Raw genomic sequence first — 19,476 nt, 5'->3', positions numbered from 1 at the left:
ACCCCTTTTATGAACACCAGAGAATAGTCACTTGCCCAATTCACATTGGTTTCTCTTACTGTGGGGGAGGGGTCTCAGGAAGTTCATGGGGACATTCCTGTATCCTTCGCCCAATGTTTCCATGAACTTTTGGAAGCCGCCTGCTCTTCTCATTTATACTTTGATAATGCCAACTGATGTGTCCTTGAGTTCGCACCTGTCTCAGGTCTCCTTTGGCACCGCTGCTCTCGGCAGTCACCCTCCGGTGCCTTCTGGCACTTGGTGACCTGTGTGCAGAGTGGAGTCGCTCCAGAGGGTTTTCACGGCCGCTATCTCAGAAGTCAATCAATCATCTTCCGAGCGGCCTCTCAAACCAAACCAAACTTGCTGCCATCAAGTCAACTCTGACTCATAACGACCCTATAGGACAGGGTAGAAGTACCCCTTTGGGTTCCCAAGACTGTAAATCTTTACAGGGGTAGAAAGTCTCATCTTTCTCCCATGGAGTGGCTGGTGGATTCGAACTGCCGGCCTAGTGGTTTGCAGCCCAATGCATAGCCCACTACACTGCCAGGCCCCTAGAGAAATGTCTACACAGGTTGAACTGCCAACCTCTCTGCTAGTGGGCCAATACTTACCCTCCAGGGGACTTCTCTCTGACAAGAAGACAACCCAACCAGACACACCACCACGGGGTCGAGTCCAACTCAGAGACCCAAACGTGGGTTTCTGAGACTGGAAATCTATATGGGAGCTGACAGCACTGTCTTTCTCCCTCAGAGCAGCTGGTGGGGTTGAACCATCAACCTTTCCATTAGCCGCCCAATTCCTCACCCACAGCACCAGCAGGACTCCTTTCTTTGACAACCAATACCAAAAACCAAACTCTCTGCCATTGAGTGCGTTATGATTCACGGCCACCCAACAGGACAGGGTGGAATGGTCCCTGTGAGTAACTTTACAGGAGTAGAGAAAGAGGCCTCTTTCTCCCACAGAGTGGCTTGTGGTTTCAAACGGCTGACCTTGTGGTTAGCAACCCAATGCTTAGCCTCTCTGGAACCAGGGCTGCTTCTTTGACAACAAACGGAGACAATAGCAGGGATTAGGGAGAATCCAGACTCCAGAACTAATTCACAGGAGGGAGACACACACACACACACACCACCACCACCACCACCACCATCATCATCATCATCATCATCATCATCATCACCTCTCTGAACCTCAACAAGCTTTTAACCAGGCCCAAGCTCCCTCATGCCCACACATCCACAGGAGCATGATGAGAACATTTGAAACACTGTGTGAAGGACACAGAGACCTTGGGCGAACGTCTGCTGCTGGAAATGACTTGCTGACCAGCAAGGTTCCCGCAAACCTTCCATTTGTGGAAATCTCAGCATCTGTAAAGTGCGCTAAAGCAAAGCCCCGTGACGCATGCCTCTAGATTCGCTGCTAGCATTTGAGGTAGTATTTGCTACCACGGGCTACGCTTTTGCTTTCCCAATCTCTCTCCATGTATCCAGCAAGTTGCAGCTCAACCAATTTTCCATGTAATGTCACTGGGTGCTATTTGAAACTGGAGCCAACCTACCCTCTTTGACAGACCTTTGCTATTTAATTGAAAAGTTCAAGGTGTATTAGAGTTTAAATACTGAGCACCGAGTTTGCAAAGGTCTAGGGAAAGCAGCCCAAATCCATTGTCAGAGACCCATGTGGCTTAAGGCTCCATTGAATTCTTTCTTATCATTACCAAAGAGTTAGATCAGCTTGCCCTCAGGCAGAGTGCTTCATAAAGGAGATCACCTCCAGTCTTCTCTAGCCAGCCCAGGGAGGGGCAGTCTCTCTTAGGGAATTGTGGGGTGCGCCCTTGATGGAGGCTACCTCAGTGGGGACAGAACTGAAGGGATCGAATAGTCATGAGTCATCCCCGCCCAGGCTCGCCCTGAGGGCCCTAGTCAGAGGACCCTGGACCACTCTTGCAATCCCTTCTCCATCATGGTCCAGTTCCTGCCGCTTTAGTGCCACCTGTGACTGTGATATATCGATCTGCCACCAATCGTGCTTTCGTGACAGTTTGTTGCCCCCTTCCACACCCTTTTTTTAAAGCTCTGTATGTCAACATACCTCGGGTGCCATTTTGACCTCCTGCTAATGGCCTCCTCATCTGGATGATGTGCCTGTCTGTGTCTCTGTTTTGTCTTTGTCTCGGTCTTTTTTTTTTAAGACTTAATACGTGTTGTTATTGTTGTTAGGTGCCACTGAGTTGGTTCGAAACCATAACGACCCTATGCACAATAGAACGAAACACTGGCTGGTCGTGGGCCATCCTCACAATTGTTCCTGTGCTTGAGTCTGTTGGTACAGCCATGGTATCAATTGTCTCTCTGCGGGCCTTCCTCTTTTTCAGTGCCCCTCGGCTTTACCAAACATGATGCCCAATACCAGGGACTGGTCTGTCCTGCTAACGTGTCCAAATTATATAAGACTCGTCTGCCAGTTTGTGGAACTCTGGTGGCTTGTGTGGTGCAGTGCGACTGGAAGCGATGTCACAGGCATCTCAAATGCCAATTGTGTCACCCAACGTGAACAGGTTTCAGCCGAGCTTCCAGACTAAGAACAGACAACAGCAGCGCTGAAAGCCTTGTCTCCACACTTCGGAGGAAGGAGCCTCTGAAAATTGTGTGCACAGCTAATATGTGGTCTCCTTAAATTATATTTGCGATGGGCGTCTCTTGTGTTGCCTAAAACAAAAATTTTAAATTCCATCTGGAACTGGAAAAAAATGCAAGTTATCTCTATCACCGTTCAAGAAATACATTGAACCAGCAGAGACAGTCAGGCCACACTCGGGCTTTACCTGAAATGGAAGCCAATCACTGTACGCATTAATCCATCCCAGGCTCACTCAACAACGCCGCAGCTCTCCCTTTGAGTAATGTCCATGGCTCAAGCGTAAGACAGGAAAAGAAACTTACCCACTAGATTGTCTTTCTCCTGCTTCTCAGGGGAGGCCACTCCAGAATCCATCTCATTCTTGAGATGCTGTTACCCTTGGTGAACTTTCATGTGCTGGGGGCCGAGACTGCGTCGCAGGCAGCCACCCCGAGGTGTCTGGAGAGAAGAGCAGACACAGAGTGACAGTGTGGGTGAGTGAGAGGCGTTCCTTCTCCGGAGCGTACACCCTAAGGAGTCGTCACCTTGGTGAAGAAAGTCTGTTTACAGAATACAAACCAAACGGAGTTTGTTCATGAATTCAGACTGCCTTTGTTCTCAAAGAAAATTCAAAAGCCTGTGACCTTCCCCACCACCTGTCTGGTCAGTTTGTCGCACTGTGATGGCTTGTGCGTTGCTATGATGCTGGAAGCTTTGTCACCAGTATTTCAAATGCCAGCAGGGTCCCCCAAAGTGATGACGATAGACCGAGAAGAAGGAATAAGCTGTCTGTTTGGGCCGGGGCCGGACCATGCAGCCGCCTCCCCTAGCTCTCCTGAAAGATGGCCTGCTGGACTGTGTGGCCCCTTCCCCCCGCCCCCGCCCCCCCTCTCCCCCCAAGGCCAGAGCTGGGGACTGTGCAGTCCCTGCCTCCAGCGTTCCAAGGAGCTTCTCTCTCTGGGCCCGGTCTGTACAGCCCCTTCCCTCTGTGTTCCAGGATGACTTACTCACAGATGACATCCTGACTCAGACCCTGCAACTGCAGCCCCAGAAGGCCTTCCTTCCCCTTATCAGTACATGCGTCCTTGGCTCAAGCCCTATACATGTCCCACTGCCAGATGCAGTTTCCCTGACCTAACTCATTGGGTCTCGGAACCTGGCTGGGGGCTCTAGATGCCCCCGTCCTTCTCTGCTCTCCCTTCCCTCCCGGGAGTTCTTTCCCTGCCTCAATAAATAAAGCCTTCCTCAACTTCACATTCCTGGCTAAATTCTATGTCTGTTCTGCGCCTCTGTCTCCAACCTCTCATCTTGGTGCCGAAAGACCAGGACGGACAGGAGGGGCCTCGGTGCTGCCCCAGCCTTCCTCTGGCCGCTGCGCAGCCCCGTCCTCCGCTTTCAACCTCTCACTGTCCGCTTCAGAGGAATTAGCCACAGTAAAGCTTGTGGACAGAATGGAAACATTGCCAGAGACTGAAAAGCTCGTGACAAGACTAGAACGTTGTGGGAGAAGATGAGCCCCTCTGGCGGGAAGGCACTCAAAACACGACTGGGGAAAAAGAGGCAGGGCTTGGACAAGATGGATGGACAGCAGGGCTGCATGGACGGGCTCACACAGGACCATTGTGAGAATGACCTGGACTGGGCAGTGCTTCCTTGTGTTGAACATCGGGCGTCATAAGTGAAGGACACCTAACAGCAACCACAGGAACGTCTAGTGTGGTGGCTTCCTGAAGAACACCCCTCGATGCCTCATTCGCATCTCAGGAAACATTTCTAATGCAAGCCCTGTGTCATTTGTTCACCCCAACGACCACCAGTCTCACAGGGCAAGGTCTTTCATCTGAATGGTTCAGGTACAGACCCCACACTGCAGCTCACTCTCCACACTGCATGAAACACAGCACCTCAGAGCCTCGTGCCAATCCATCCATCCAGGAGCCAGTGTTTCCCAAAGTGAGTGATGTCAGGTGACCAGACATCCTGCTTTTGGCGGGAACAGCCCTGCTTTTGAACAATTTGTCCTGTGGCGTTTTTAAAAAGTCCCCATTTTTGGAAAGTATGCATGATAAGCTAGGGAACGGCGGGAAAGCCGGAAGGGAATATACGGTTTTCGGCTGCCATGTGGCTGTTTTGCCAGGATATGAGTTTTATATTATTTTTGTTCATTTTATAATGTTAAACTTTAATAATAACAAATAATTGTTGAGAACCAATTATCGAGAACTGCTTATCAAAGTTCACATTGTTGATCAGTTGTTAGAATTCGACCACCATTGTTTGGACTTAATGAACAATGACATTTTTTGGCATTGGCAACGGTGAAAACATTTTGTAACTGTCTCTCAGATGATGCACATCCTTCTGCGTGCTAGTGCTAGTTAAACAAGTGATGTCAACAAATCAGCTATTCAGATAATTTAGGGAAGCAAGTTATTTATTTCAGAAATACACAAATTTTCTTGAATTTAGCAGACACTCCTCATATTATTTATATTTTATAGTGGCGGCAAAAAGTCTAGCGCCGGCCTTGAAAGTGACACTTACGACTTACGTTACGGCAAATTCAGAGAAAAAATAATACAAATTAGTATTGTTATTTAGAAAGAAATATAGGATTAAAATTAAAATAATTTAAAATATATAGTTACTTTATAACAATCAAATTAATTTAATTTATAAAATAATAAAATATGTTCATGTAATTATGTACCTACTTGCTGTGTTTTTAAGCAATAGGTATATAATAATTTATAATATAATTTTAAATTACTTTATTTAGATTTTTAACATAATGAGTAAGAAAAGAGGATGCAAATTCAACGATGATCTAAGAAGTCAATTTCCTTTTATTAAAAAAACTAAAATCAATTACATGGTAAAATGTGAGAAATGTAATGGTGAATTTTCTATTTCACACGGAGGGAAGAATGATATTTTGAAGCACTTGGAGACACAGAAACATAAAAGAGATTTAAAAACTGCTGCATCTTCTCCAAAATACAGGAATTTTTTTCAGAAAGCAACTTGTGGAGATGAAGAAAAGAAATTAGCATTAGTAGAAGAACATGTCTTTTCATGCTATTAATCACAATCATTCCTTCAGATCTATGGACTGTACATCACAAGTTGTCAAAAAGTTAATCAACAAAATATTTGCCTGTGCTAGAACAAAATCTGAGGCAATTGTGTGCAATGTGCTTTCCCCATATGCATTTTCAGAATTAAACAAAAATCTAGAAAAAATTAATTTTATATCCATATATTCTGACACATCTAATCATAAGGATATAAAGTTATTTTCAACCATTATTAGATTTTTTGATTCAGAAACTGGAATAAAAATTAGAATTTTAGATTTTGTTTCTGTATCCGGCGAAACTTCTGAAATAATTTTCAGTTCCATTATTACTATTTTGGAAAAAAATTTTAAACATAAAATGATTGCATATTGTGCAGACATCACAAACACAAATTTTGTAGGAAAAGCGAGAAGAGGTATAAATAATATTTTTCATAAATTAAACAAAAACCTTAATCAAAACATTATTGGTGTTGGTTGTGCAGTGCACATAATACATAATGCCATTCAAATAGCTGCTGGTTTGTTGCCCGTAGATGTGGAAAATATTGTTATTAAAATATATTCTGATTTCTATATATACACTGTGCACGTTGAAATGCTTAAAGAATTTTGTGAAACTGCAGAAGTTGAATATCAGAAAATACTTGGATACAGTAAAACGCTCTGGTTAGCTCTTTTGCCAGCTGTCAAAAGAATTTTGAAAATATACGATTCTTTGAAATTCTACTTTCTATCACAGGATAAATGTCCTAAAATTTTAGAAGAGTTTTTGAAAAAGAATCTTCAAAAATTTGGCTAGAGTTTGTACACAATCAAGCAGCTCTTTTTCAAAATGCTATAAATCTTATTGAAGGTGACAAAATTTCGGTAATTGAAGTAGCAAATTAAGTTAATTTAAAATTTCAGTAGAAAATAATTTTCATCCATTAAATATCCATAATATTATAAGCCAGCTAGAAGAGCTAGGTGCAATATAATAGTGCAGATATCATGAATCACATTAAAAAGTTCTGTAGTAACTGCATAGATTATTTAGAAGAGTGGATGGTACATTACAATGATATTGAACATTTTCATTGGGTTACATTAAAACAAGAACTTAATTGGAATGATGTGCAAAAATCATTCGATCATGTTACTCAAAATTCCCCTTATAGTAATATTTCTAAAAATGATCTTTTTAATGAGGTATCATTATTAAAAATATATATTGATAAGGATAAGGTTAAATCTTGGGCATCAGCAAAAATCACAATAGAGAACAAATGGTTAGAAATATTTCATCATTTTGAAACAAACCATGTTCCATACAATAATGCACTAAAAATTGTGGAATATGCACTGTCTTTACCAGGATTTAATGCTGAACACGTTTTTTCTATGGTAAATAAAGTGTGGACATCAGAAAAATCACAAGTGTTGAGATTTTGAAAGACATTTTATGTGTGAAATATAATTTAACAAATTCTTGTGAAAATTTTCAAGACCTTTAAAACAACGACAACAATCTACTAAAAAAAATCACTCAAATGAGAAATATGCCAAAGAATAAAATAATACTATACATAATTTTTAATGTATTATATTTTAAATTGTATTTATGTTGAAATTTAAAATATATATATTACAATACTATTTTTGCATTCTATGAAAATTTTTGTTGCTCCATATAGGCCAAATTTTTAATGAAGAACCACACACACCCCATCAATGGTGTCCCACTTTACCAATGTTTAAATCTGGTCACCTTAGTGATACCACACCCTGGAAGTTTCTGGAAAGATCCAGAGTTGGGGGATGGGAAGGGGGGACAACTCTGCAGAAGGAGATACCTACACTTTATCCTAGATTATGGGCTGTTGTAGGATTTTAAAAAATTATTATTATATTATTTTCAGGATCATTATAAAGTGGATCTTTATCTCTGGGAGTTACAGATATTACATATAAATTTATAGCTTTAAAAACATGTATAAGGAGACATAAAAAAAGTTAATGGGGAAAAAATCCATTACTTTCAATTCCATTTTTCTTTCAAAAGCAAACATATGAGAGCAGTTGCCTTTGGTTCTGAGCCCCATTTTACTAGCACTACCTTCCCCCCTAGTAGGTTTATTGTGCCGTAATGCACCTGTCAGACACTTCCAGAGTTCAGACACATTAAAAGTTCCAGACCACCTCCTCCTTCTGTATTCCGTATTTGCTCCCCAATTCCCTCCAACATCCCCCACCTATCTCCAATAAGTAAAAAATATATATTTGCAAAGTTGTGCTTAGTTTTGGGTTTTGTTTTGTTTTTTCTGAAAAGGGGACGGTAGGCCAAATAAGTTTGTATGGCTACATAACCCAATGACTGCCAAGTGGTCACCTCAAAAACACAAATCACACTGCCCATTCCTGGTGAGCCTATAGGACAGGAGCCAACACTGTAACTCCTTATGGGAGCAGAGAGCCTTGGCTTTCTCCAGCAGAGCTGCTGGTGGTTTCAAACTGCTGACCTTGCAGTTAGCAGCCCAAGGCTTAAGAACTATACCCCCAGGGCTCCTATAACTTGATAAAGTCTAAAGTGACCATCCTGGTTTGTGCTGGCTCTGCCCTTCCCAGCCTCCCCCACCTAACCCCATTCTGAATGAGGGGGATGGGAATGGGTGGGGCCTAAAGCTTTCTGGATCCTCATGCTACAGGGTCTTTTCCACAAGTTGTCAGGGGTTGAATGATTTGGCTGATGTCTATTGCCTCCTCTGGACCAGAGCTTGTTACTCTATAGCTGCCAGCCCATTGGGTTCACCTCTTGTTTCTATAAATAAAGTGATATTTTTAAATCATTTTATTGGAGCTCATGCAACTCTCATCACAATCCATACATACATCAATTGAGTAAAGCACCCTTATACTTTCGTTGCCCTCATCATTCTCAAAATTCACCTTCTGCTTGGGTTCCTGGAATCAGCTCGGTTTCCCTTTTTTCCTCCCTCCCCCTCCCTCCCCATTCCCCTTCCCTCATGAACCCTTAATAATTTATAACTTATTATTTTATCTTATCTTACACTGCCTGGCATCTCCCTTCACCCACTTTCCTGTTGCCCATCCCCCAGAGAGGAGCTTATATGTAGATCCCCGAGGTTGGTTCCTCCTTTCTAGTCCCCCTTCCCTCCCCGTATCGCCACTCTCACTATTGGTCCTGAGAGGTTAATCTATCCTGGATTCCCTGTGTTTCCAGTTCCCATCTGTACCGCTGTGCATCCTCTGGTCTAACCAGGTTTGCAAGGTAGAATTGGGATCATGATAGTTGGGCGGAGGAAGTGTTTAAGAACTAGAGGAAGGTTTTGAGTTTCATTGTTGCTACACTGAACCGTGACTCATTTCCTCCCCACTACTCCTCTGCAAGGGATGTCCAGTTGTCTACAGATGGGCATTGGGTCCCCATCACGCACTCCCCTCATTCATGATGATATGATATTCCCCCCCTGCCTTTGTTGCTTGAAACCTGGTCCCCTCAGCCCTTCATGATCACACATGTTGGTGTGCTGCTGCCATGTGGGCTTTGTTGCTTCTGGGCTAGATGGCCGCTTGTTTACTTTCAAGCCTTTATGTCCCCAGACACTATATTCTCAATCTAAAAGTTTTATTGGAACACAGAATGTCCATATGATCCTGTTGTCCAAGGCTACCTGTGCACTACAGGGGCAGCGTTGTGTGGTTGCTATGGAGACTGGATTGCCAGCCCCTTTCAGAATGAGTTTGCTGACTCCTCCTGTATGCTAACAAATTCCATGAGTTGCTGTGCCAAGCCGTCGGGTTGCTTCTGAATCACCCTTACCGGAAACTCACAGGGGCAGGTCTACCCTAGCCTTCAGGGTCCCTGTGGGTTGGAATCGGCAGTGGGTTTTTGTTCTGGCTTTTGAAGCTTCTTTTTTTCAATAGGGTCATGAAGCATCAGAGTCGGTCCAATGGCAGTGAGCGAAAGACAACAGAAACACCTCCCGGTCACACGCCATCCTCGCAAGTGCTGTGACGGTTGAGCCCCTTGTTGTAGCCACGCCTCCATGTTTTTCGCTGCCCTCCTCCTTGACCAAGCATGCTGTCCTATGCCCGGGACTGCTCTCTCCTAATAACGCGTCCAGTCCATTGGATGGCACCATGCCATCCTCGTCTCTAAGAAGCATTCTGGCTCTCCTTCTCCCAGACAGAGCTTGCTTGTTCCGGCAGGCCACAGAGCCTTTGCTACTCCTTGCCCGCATCTTCATTCAAATGCATGGATTCTTCTTTGTCCCCCTTATTCATTGTCCAAGTTTCACATGCATAGGAGGGAATCGAAATGACAAAGACTTGGGTCAGGTGCTCCTGAGACTCAAAGTAAATGCCTTGCTCTTTGTCACTTTGCTCAGTGCCCAGTTGGGGTTTTTAACTGCTACTTCCATGAATATTCATGGCAGACCCAAACAATGAAATGCTTGACAATTTCCGTCTTTGCTCCATCTGTTATCTAACAGGCACCGAGAATTCCACAAGAGAAGCAGCTATGCCACCGCATTGGCAGACTTAGACCATGCAGGCGCATAGTTGATGCACATAAGGTATTGTTGAGTGAGCAGATATGGAATGAATATATTTTCAAAGATGACAGCTCACAAATGGCAAAGTTTCTTGAATCTAGGTCTTGGGACAGCAGGTTCCTTTTGATATCACACTATGGGGGGATCAAGGACAACTGTAAATTTACTTTCGTGCTGGGAGCACCAATTTCCAAAGATTCTCATGATTTTATCTCCCTGATATCAGTATCCCAAGTAAGGTCTTCTTTTTCTTTGCAATGTAACAAAACCACCTTTGAGTCCCCCCTGGAGATCCTGCTGTGCTAGTCATTTTTACCTTTTCCCCCCTCTGCCTTGGTAGCATAGTGGTTATGTGTTGGGCTATGGTATGCACGGTTGGCAGTTCAAAATTACCCGTAGCTCTACAGGAGAAAGACGAGGCTTTCTACCCCTGTAAACAGTTACAGTCGGAAACCCACAGAGGTCGCAATGAGTCAGCCTTGATTTGGTGGAAGTGAGTGAGTGAGTGAGTGAGTGAGTGAGTGAGTGAGTGAGAGAGAGTGAGTGGGTGAGTGAATGAGTGAGTGAGTGGGTAAGAGAGTGAGTGAGTGGGTGAGTGAGTGAGTGCGAGAGTGAGTGAGTGAGTGAGTGAGTGAGTGAGTGAGAGAGTGAGTGAAGGAGTGAGTGAGTGAGTGAGAGAGAGAGTGACTGAAGGAGTGAGTGAGTGAGTGAGTGGGTGGGTGGGTGAGTGAGTGAGAGAGTGAGTGAGAGAGTGAGTGGGTGAGTGAGTGAGAGAGTGAGAGGAGTTCCATTTATACAGTTATTGTCCTCTAACAGCTTCCTCTTTAAAAACGACCAGATTGTGAGTTCCTTTTGCCAACTACTTGATCATGTTAATTGCCCGCCTCCTCATAAATTCAGATTGTAGCCCTGGTGGTGTAGAGGTTATGATGATAACTTCAAAGTCAGCAGTTCAAAGCCACCAGCCACTCTACAGGAGAAGGCCAAGGCGTTGTACTCCTGTAAAAAGTTACAGCCTTGGAAACCCAGAGGGGCAGTTGTACCCTGCCTATAAATAGGGTCACTGGGATTCAGAATGGACTTGATGGCAGTGGGGATTTTGGGGGTGGGGGTATGAGTCCTAACCACGAATGCTATACACATTTTGTCATGAGAAGAACTAGCACAGCAGATTGGGACTTTGGGCGAGGTCCTGGGACCCAATAGCACAGGCTCACACGCACTGTAGAGAGAGAATCAGTATCCATAGGTACTTTCTCGAACTTCCTTGCTTATGGCTCAGTGGGGTAAGGACACCAGAGGCATAGCAAGTGACAGGACACTCAGGGGCTCATACTGCCTAAAAGAGAGCAACCCTGGCCCTACCATGAACTAGCTGTGCGGCGCTGGGTGAGCTAGTTTAACCTGGTCTGGTTTCATCTTCTCATCCGTAAGATGGGATAAGAATGGTTATCTAGCAGTGTTGCTCGTGTGATCTTTTCATGAAAAATACACGTAAAAGAAAGAAAGGTACACACGAACTATTCAGAATAATGATGACTGGCCTTATAAGTGGGAACTGTCAAGTCCCTGTAATGGGTTATATGTTGGCTACTAACATCAGGTTGGTGGTTCAACCCCACCAGCTGCTCTCAGGGAGAGTGACCAGGCTGTCTGCAGACTGTGAAGATTAACAGTCTCCAAAACCCCAGGCAGCAGGTCTACTCTGTCTAAATGGATTCACTATGGTGGTTGGTGGAGTCCCTGGGTGGGGCAAAGCATGACGGGCTTGACACCCATGTAAAAGGTTAGAGGTTACTGTATGGCCAGAGGCACCTCAGAAGAAAGGCCTGGCTATCTAATTTTTAAAAACCAGCCCCTCTCTGAAGCTCAAGTGATCTCCTAACATGCTTGATGTCTCTCTGAGACAGATTTAGCTCCACAACCACTGGTATGTGTTGTTAATGTTGCCCTCACCACTGAATGGGAACTGGGCTATGTTTCTCACACCCTAATTATTTCCTTTCTGAAGCTGGAATGTCTTCCCCCCTACCCTGCCACCCCTGCTTCCAATGAATGGAAAATTAGTGTTTTTTTTTTTAAAAGGAAGAAGAAATGAAACCCGCAAACCCACTGTCATTGTGTTTGTTCCACCCCGTAGTGACCCTCTTCGACAGAGTAGAAGTGCCGCCGAGAGTTTCCAAGACTGTAACTTTACAGCAGGAGAAAGCTTCACTTTTCTCCCCAGAGCGGCTGGTGGTTTTGAATAGCTGACCTCAAGGCTAGCAGCCCAACAAATAACACCACAAGGGCTCTTATATAAGGCTTCGGAGCCCAGATATCTTTATAGGAACAAGCAGTCTCATCTTCCTCCCTGGGAGTGACTGACGGCTTTGAACTGTCAACCTTTACTCTTCTCTCTCTTGGGATGCTACTCTAGCCCATAGATCCCAAGTCAATTCTGACCCATGGCACGCCTGTGGAGCCTTTCCCAAACTGCAGGTCCTTCTGGGAGCAGGGAGCCTCATCTTCTTCCCAAGGCGAGGAGGGTAGGTTGGAACTGCTGAACTTGCTATTGGCAGTCTAGTGCCTAACCCACAGTGCCACCAAGGTTGTGCAGGGTTTAAAAAGTGTGTGTGTGTGTGTGTGTGTGTAGGGGGGGGGGGCGCGACAACCTTTTAGCCACTTTTCCTGGTTCCTGGTCAGTCAATAGATTCCCTTGGGTTTCTTCCTGGCCTCTTTAATTGGCGCTCCATCATCACTTTGTCACGGAGAGCGGAGGGACATCTCCTCTGGAGCCCTTTCCCCCTGACCAGTCCCCCCTCTGCCCCCAGAGCTGAAGGCCTAGTCCTCTGAACTAGGTGCTCTTCCAGATCATGCAGGACAGGGCTTGGGAGGGGATCGCTTAGCTGATTGTGAAATACACTTTCCCCTGCCTGTTGGCCCAGTACCACTTAAGTTCCCACTGCCCGTCACTAGACGCCAAGTTCAAAACAACCCTGCTGGTAATTGCTCCCTGGAGACAGATGGCGAAGATCCCTGGAGCTGCTTGCTACAAATGCATCCCCTTGGAAGATGACTAAGCAACTGTTTTTCTTCTTCCTGCAATAATGCTCCGCAGATCTCCATGTAGAAAGCTAGCAGGATTTTGACCAGTCACACGCTGCGTCCCACACTCGGGACTTCAGCCTGCTTTCAAGCCTTTCCTCTGCCTTTGCTTGCACGTCATAAACTACCAGGTCCTAGTGATTTACCTCGTTCTCAGTGGGCTGGGTTAGGAGCTCTGGCGGTGTTGTGGTTACCCATTGGGTGGCTTCGAAGGAGAAAGACCGGGCTTTCTACTCCCATAAGGAGTTGAAGGCACCAAACCCACAAGGGCAGTTCTACCCCCATCCTATGAGTCAGCATTGACTCCATGGCAGTGAGTTTGGTTTGAAGTTTGATGGGATTTTCTGCTTTCCATTGGGGAGGCTGGGAATCGATGGAAGATTTTCCTGGGTGTTTCCATACGTTCATCAATCAGCTCCTGCACTAGTCGAAGTCTTGGAGTAAGGAGAGCTATGTTCTGTATTTAAAAATACTGAGCGCTTCATGAATTTGCGTGCCCTTCTTGGGAGGGCCATGCTGGCTTTCTCTCTATCATTCCAATGTTAGTACACATGCAACCATGCGAGGGCTCTTTCATCTTTCCATGTCAAATCACTCCCCGGGATCTGAGGCGTTTGACAGGAATGACCGCGTCATGCTATTTTCAGTGGCCCGCCCCGTAGCTTGAGAAGGCTGGCCACGACTGAGGAAGAGCACAGGAGAATTCATGCACTTGAATTAGTGTTGGCATAAGCTACTGAAAGTGCGGTGGACTGCCAGGAGGACATGCCAATCCGTCTTTGAAGTGCAACCAGAACAGTCCTTGGAAGTGGAGATGGCGAGACTTGATCTTACATGCGTTTGACATGTTGCCATGGTTTGTGAATATGCTCAAGAGAGAAGTGTCCATGGAAAAGGGCATCCTGCGTGGTCAAGCGGAGCGGCAGGGAAAGAGAGGCAGACCCTCAGCAAGGTGGATTGACACAGTGGCTGCAGCAAGGAGCTCACGCACACCCACAGTTGTGACGTTGGAATAGGACCACGCAAGGTTTTGTTCTGTAGGACATCGGGGTGCTATGAGTTAGAACCACTTCAAACTACAATTCTGACCTAGACCTCTTCCCAGGAAAAAAAGATAGGCATTTCCCAGAATCAAATGACTAGATGTCTCCATAGTTCATGTCTCCTTCATATGGTGGCCATTAGAAAATAATCTATTGGATGAAAACATTTCTAGCATAGCAATGTGTTGACAGATAGAAACGATTATATACAATGAATATATGTATAAATGCATTGTGTGTATGCATGCGTTTGTGGAGTACAATGCATAACACTGAATCTACCATCCAACCTGAGAACTGGAATATTAGCAATACCTTTGAGGCTGTTTCAGTATTTATTCCCAGGTTCCATGCTGCGCAGCCTAGAATTTTATTTATCATTCTTTTGCTTCTAAAAGCTTCTTTCAAAAATCACATGTTCTGCTAGCCCTGCGTTCTAGCCATCTAGTGTAGCAGAGAAAATCCACTCAGCCCAGAACTATTGAATTTTAGAGGATTTATTCAGCCAAAAACAAGTAAGAAGCAAACAAAGAAAAAACCCAGATAGAGGAAGATGCTTGTCTACACAGGGAGAACAGATGACCTCAACTAGAATTCCCTCACACAGAGCGATATGGTTCATTGGAACAAAGAAATTATACTCCCATCATTTGCTTTTTTCATATTCCATCGGGATTACACTTAGAATAGGCTAGTGATAGGCAATGGGCTCCCGTTGGATGATTAGCTATAAAAAGGTCCAGTGATTGGTCTCTAGGATCCATTATAGGGGCTCTGGATCTGGATCAGAGCTTTATAATGTTCAGGTGGGATCATGCAGCGCCACAGGTGGACGTTTACACAGCTTGAGGCAGGTATGCGAGTTGGGTGAAAAGATTCATCCTGGTACTGGGGCTTCCTTTTCTGAAATAGCTTGTTAATAAAAGCCTTTAAAGTGGTCTGGGAAACTTCAGATAAACCACCTCCAAGACGCTTTGAGCAATTCTCTTATTACATCTTTGTCCTAAAGAACTATTTCTGTGGCCCACTTTTGAAAAGATCAGACATATATCACATTCCCATGAGCATTACACATTCGAAGAGTAAATAATCCTCTCAACCTTCCCTTTAAGCCCAATGGGACTGACTCCGCACACTAATTATTCCCATGGCTGACACAGAGCAGAAGAAAGAATGCGGGTGTCGCCATCTAGTCTTCTTGTAGATATACTTCTTTATTTCAAATGCCGCTCTAGACATATCAAGTTTGCTCTCAAAACTCACTGCCACTGACACAAATTTGCCTCAGAAAGACAGGAAATAGCAGTCCCTGGGGAGGGACAGCAGAGGGCCAGCGAAAACAAAGGTGACCCTGGACAGATGGATTGGCTCCTGGCTACAACGGGCTCAAGCATCAGCATACTTGTGAGGATGACACAGGACCGGCCCTGTCGCCCCTGAAATGGCTGAGTTGCAACTGACTTGATGGCACCTAGCAGCGACATGAAGGGGAGCAGAAACGCCTCTGTGGGTTTCCAAGGCCCAAATTTTTATGGGAGTAGAAAGCTGTTTTCCTTCTGAAGAGCAGCTGGTGGATTTCAACTGCTGACCTTGTGGTTAGCAGCCCAAAGCATAACCCACTGTGCCACCAACTACCAAGCTTACTCTGAACTCCAAACTCACTGCCTTCCAGTCAGTTCTGACTCACAGTGACCCTGTAGGGCAGAGGAGAACCGCCTCTGTGGGTTTCCAAGACTGTGAGCTCTTGACAGGGGTAGAAAGCCCTGTCTTTTCTCCACAGGGGCTGGTGGTTTTGAACCTATGGTTGGCGCGGCGTGTAACTCACTACGGCACAGGCACCCACAACCTGTGCTTCTTTTAGAATCTCTCTGCTTCATGAGGGTTCCTATCACTTAACCAAGTCAACGAGTCCTGGCTTTCTCAATTCAACCTCCCCCAACCTGGACATGCTTCTGTCATCCCTTTCTTCATTTTTGAAGTTCACAATCTCTAATCCGTCTGCCCTACTGCAACCTAAGTGATTTCCGCAAAATGCTGCCCCCAAAGTTTCCAGGTAACTGTTGATTGTAGAACAGATTCCTAACTCCCAACAGACTCCTTAGTATTATTTATTAAGTATTTGTGTTTAGTCCTTGCTTTTTAAGCATATCCTATGTTCCATCAAGTTTGAAGATGGAAAACCAAATCGAATTCACTGTCATCAAGCCGATTACAACTCTTAGAGACCCACACGACAGAGAACTGTTACTGTGTTTCTGAGGATGAGAATCTTTTACGGGATCTGAGAACCTCAGTTTTTATAATGTTTTTAAAGGGAATCAGTGAAATATACATATACCATAGGTATACAAATGGATTTTGAGTTCAGACTTAAATCCAGTCCTAATCTAAGAACAATTCATTTTTATGACATGGACCTACCTGATACCCTCATAAAGACATCACTTAAGATGTGGGTGCTGTAGCAAAGTGTGGTGAAGAAATAAGGTGGTGCTCAGGTATCAGAAAAAGTAGCATCTAGGTCCTTAAGACTTGTCTTAAACTAAGGCCATCTAGCTGAGAAGCAACAAAGCCTACATGGAAGAAGCACATCAGCCTGTGTGATCATGAGGGCGAAGAGACCCAAAGCCCATCTGTGGACAATTGGACATCCCCTTACAGAAGGATGACAAGGAAGAGATGAGCCAGTCAAGGAGTAGTATAGTACTGAGGAAACATACAATTTTCCTCAGTTCTTTAATGCTCCCCACACCCCCTTCCACTATCATAACCCCACTTCTACCTTAGAAATCCAGCTAGACCAGAGTTTCTACACTGATATAGATAAGAGCTCACAACACAGGGAATCCAGGACAGATAAGCCTCTCAGGACCAATAATGAGAGTAGTGATACCAGGATTGGGGGAAGGTGGGGGGAGAAAGGGGGAAACCGATCACAATAATTAACATATAACCCACCCTCACCCACCCCAGGGTTGACAAATGGAAAAGTGGATGGAGACAGTGGACGATATAAGATATGAAAATGTTAATTTCTAATTTATCAAGGTTTCATGAGGGAGGGAGGGTGGGGGAAGGAGGGGAAAATGAGCAGATACCAAGGGCTCAAGTAGAAAGAAAATATTTTGAAAATGATGATGGCAACATGTGTACAAAAGTGCCTGACACAATGGATGGATGGATTGTGATAAGAGCTGTAAGAGCCCCCAATAAAATGATTAAAAAAAACAAACAGTAGCCATCTAGGTGATGTGCTAATCCAGTCCACATGGAATAAACAGACCAGTCTGCATGACTCAGGGATTGTAAATAAAATCCAGTCCCAAGGAGGGAATGATATCAGAGCTTAAATCCTGTACACCCAGTTTACAGAAGGCGATGGATGACAGTGGAAACCCAAAGAGCATGTGAAGGGTCCCCACATGGATTAAGCCTCTGATGAATGCCCTCTGATCACAGTTGAGCGATGGGTCAAGCCTTGCGAACAGACAGGGGCACTGTAAAGGGGATTATAGCAGATGCAGGTGGGGTAAAATAAATACCTTACCATCCGATCTCCCTTCTGATCCATTCTAAAGTTGTTTCCAAGTTTTTAATATTTTCCACTTTTTGATTGAGGCTTGTTTGATCCAGGCGTTGGTGGTTTTGTTTCCTGTTTGTTTTGTGGGATTTTCTGTATATGAATCCAGGACAGGTGGACCTCTAGATAGTAACTGACTTAACTGCCTAGGTGCAGGGCAGAGGTGCCTGGCTGATAAGAAAATGTTCTGAAAATGATAGTGCACAAGTATCCTCAGTATGATTGAATGATTTAATTGTAGGAGGGGTTCCATCACCCCCACCAAAAAAACTTGGAATTTCACTGGGAAGAGGAGAGCTTCCTCAGTAAGCATTTGTCTTGCTAGGTGAGCACTGAGCAACTTGTTCTGATTTAGTGCACCCAGCGGCATCGCCTGGGGAAGTTTTCTGGTCACAGTGAATTTTTTCATAAAAGCAGTTTCACTTGAACTTCGCTTGTTGTGATGGTCGATTATGAGAACAGTGTGTGGCTGTGAAATTTTGTTTTCTGCTTGGGGAAAAATGCCTCAGAAACTGTTGTGATGTTGAACAGAGCTTACAAGGACAGCACTGCGAGAAAACCTCACGTGGATGAGTGGTTTTCACATTTCAAAAAGGTGAAGTGTCGACTGATGACAAACCTGGTCTGGGCGTCCATCAACTGTCCAAACACGAAAATGTCAACTCGCAGTGTTTGGATTTCATTTCACCAGGTCAGTCTGTTAACCAAGCTTTCTACTTAGAGGTTCTGCAAAGATTGCTTAACATATTAAAAAATCCTGATTTATGGCAGATGAAGGACTGGTTTTGTCACCATGACAAGGCACCTGCGCATGCAGCCATCTCAGGGCGCCAATTTTTGGCAAAAAACAGCGTGCCTCTCTTGTGCGATACCTTATTCACCTAACCTCGCTCTGCGTGCCTTCTTTTTGTTTCTGTGAATGCAGAGGGAACTAAAAGGTCAGCAATTTGATCAAGTAAGTGAGGTGGAGAACAAAACGAGGGAGGTGTTCTCAGCCATCCAAACAGATGAGTTTGAAAAATGTTTCCAAGAATAGAAGGGCAGGTTTGACAAATTTATAAAATGTAACGGAGAGTACGTTGAAGGTGATAAAGTTGTTTTTGTAAAAAATGTAAACATACAGCTTTGAAAAAAATCCATTTTTGGGGGGGTACCCCCTCGTATGATTTATGAAGGATATGGCAATAAAACTAAAAACAAAAAAGACAAGGAAAAAAAAACCCTTCATTTTTCTCTAAGAAAGGGCAGGTTTCAAACTGCAGCTGGTCAGTTTGAATGGAGCAGTCCGCTGTGTAACCACTACACTGTTGGATCCCTGTCTTGGTTTCTCCCTACGACTGCAGTAACGTAGCACGAGTCGTGTCTTTTAAAGAACTACTCATTTTCTCACAGCTGTGGACGGTGCAAATCCAAATCCGAGCGGTGGCCCAGCCATTCCAGGATTCCTTGGAGATTCTCACCTGTAATCCGTTTCTCTGTGTGTACATCTGTCTG

This window comes from Tenrec ecaudatus, chromosome 11 (assembly GCF_050624435.1).
Source record: "Tenrec ecaudatus isolate mTenEca1 chromosome 11, mTenEca1.hap1, whole genome shotgun sequence".
In the NCBI taxonomy this organism is placed as follows: Eukaryota; Metazoa; Chordata; class Mammalia; order Afrosoricida; family Tenrecidae; genus Tenrec; species Tenrec ecaudatus.
Note: the sequence above shows the minus strand (reverse complement) of the source record.